This window comes from Petaurus breviceps, unplaced genomic scaffold, assembly GCF_028583685.1.
Source record: "Petaurus breviceps papuanus isolate PSGF00001 unplaced genomic scaffold, PetGlider_PUasm1.0 545, whole genome shotgun sequence".
Classification (NCBI taxonomy): domain Eukaryota; kingdom Metazoa; phylum Chordata; class Mammalia; order Diprotodontia; family Petauridae; genus Petaurus; species Petaurus breviceps.
Window position 1 is genome coordinate 2,821,280 of NW_027186366.1, and position 1,936 is coordinate 2,823,215.

General features: G+C 58.4%; 1 protein-coding gene across 7 annotated transcripts in view; it reads right to left on the reverse strand.

Moving 5' to 3' along the window:
• ZZZ3 (zinc finger ZZ-type containing 3) overlaps positions 1-558 on the reverse strand; it is a 116,235-nt gene extending 115,677 nt beyond the window's left edge. For 5 of the 7 annotated variants that reach the window (XM_069102230.1, XM_069102221.1, XM_069102224.1 and 2 more), the window contains exon 1: positions 426-558. The gene's annotated coding sequence lies outside the window, so the exon portion shown is untranslated. The remainder of the gene's footprint in view (positions 1-425) is intronic. The other 2 variants (XM_069102223.1, XM_069102228.1) reach the window with 2 other exon arrangements.
• Positions 559-1,936: the final 1,378 nt, after the last annotated feature.

Here is a 1,936-nt window from a genome sequence, read left to right on the forward strand (position 1 = left end):
AGGAGGGTGGCAGGGGAGAGGGGGAGGGGAAGGAGCCAGCAGAAAGCGCCCAACGCGGCCGCGGCCCGCCTTTAAAGAACTTCCAACACCCAAGTTTCACGTAAAACCAGCTGAGCTACCGACGTGTCACGTGGCCGTCAGACCAACCACCTCCCCCTCCGCGTGCGCGTCACGTGGGCCGTAGCCGAGCGCGCGCCCAGTGCCCCGCCCCCAAGCGTGGCGGCGGCGCAAGCTTGTGCGCGCGCACCCCCGCCCCACGTGTGGGCATCGCAACTCACAGCCGTCGCCCCCTCCCCTCTTCTCCTCTCCCCGGCCTTCCCCTCCCGGGATCCAAGGCGCCGCAAAATCCGGGTCCCGCGACCCCTCCCCCTTCTTCCATCGCACTCCCCCGCCCGCCACGTGCCCCCAGCGGCCCCTCTCCTCACCTCGGGCACCGAGGAGCAGACGGGAGAGAGCGGCCGGCGGGCGGCCCGTGGCCGAGGAGGAAGGCCGCCCCCGGAAGCTCGGCCGGCCGCCGCACCGCGGCCCCCGTGCGCCAGCCCACCCGCCCGCCCGCCCTCCCGGCGGCGCTTCCAGGTGGGCCCGCCTCCCGCTCCTGCCACTTCCCGCGGCCGCCCCCGCGCCTCCTTCCGGCCCCTCCCTCCTCCTGCCCCCTTTTCCTTTCCTCCCCGTCCTGGCTCCGCGGGTTCGAATCCCGACCCGCCCGACCAGCCCCGTCCCATTGATAATGGAGGTCATCATAATCTAGAATCATGATAATAACGGGAAAGAGCTGCCGCTGTGTGCCCAGCATTGGGCTAAAGGCTTCTTCCTTAAGGAGTTCCCTAGATCCGGTCCGATGCACAAAGTAAGCGACTTCGCCATTGTGGAGTGCCAAAAAAAAAAAAATGAAAGGTCCTCCCGCCCTCAAGAAGCTTACGTTCTCGTGCTGGGCATTTAGGGCACACCCCGGAGCGCTGGGCCCGGGGTCCAGAAGACCTAGATTCAGATGCAGGTCCCATCACCTCTGCATGTCCAGAGTTCCCTCTCCCGTCTCTTGTGAAGCGCTTGGCCGCTCTCGCTGGGGAAACTCTCCAGGCGAAGGGAAGGCTAGAAAAATAGATACAAAGTAACTTCCGAGGGTCGGTCATTTCCTCTGGGTCTGCCTCAGTGCCTGCTACTTTGTAACCACCTGGAGAGCTGGAGCAGCAACTTCTTCTGTGGACAGCTCCAGCTCCGCTGTTGGAGGAAGGGAGAGGGGCTCTGTACTCCTGCAAGCCCAGCACCGGCACCGCTGTCCTTAGAACCCAGGAGAGCCTCTGAACTGAGCTTTGCAGACCAGGAAGTTGGCCCAAACATCGCACAAATGGGTCTGCTTTACCGGGAGCCTGACTCCTCGGTATCCCTTTGACAGCAAGTACGAGTGGGCCCAGCCACTATGCAGAGGTAGAGGGCTAGAGCCCGGGACCTAGAGCAGGGCTCACATTACCCTTGAGTCTGGTGAAGCCCCTGCTCCTCTCTTCAGAATGTTATTTAAATGCATTAAATACTTTGGATTATAAAGGAAACCATTGGCAGTAAAGAACAGTTATTAGAATTTTTTTAAAAAAACAAATTCATATCCCCTAGCTTGAGAATCACTTCCCTAAAGCCTGAGATGGGTGCTTTACACCAGGAACAAATTCGAACACAATTCCCAAACCCAAGCAAGGATTCCAGAAATGGAGCCTTCTCAAAGCAGCCAAGCAATATGTCGCCGGTATTTGTATTGGATGCTTGGAAAAGGGTTTTTCAGGCATGTGGGTAAGTGGAGATGTGGGCAGGTGTCTTTAATACTACTAAAAAAAAACTTACTGCCAACCTGAAATGTTTTCGCATGTTTGTATTAGTTGAGAGGGCTACCAAACGTCCATAGGAAGAGTTCTCTATTCAGCAGAACTGGAAAAACTGGAAGGCA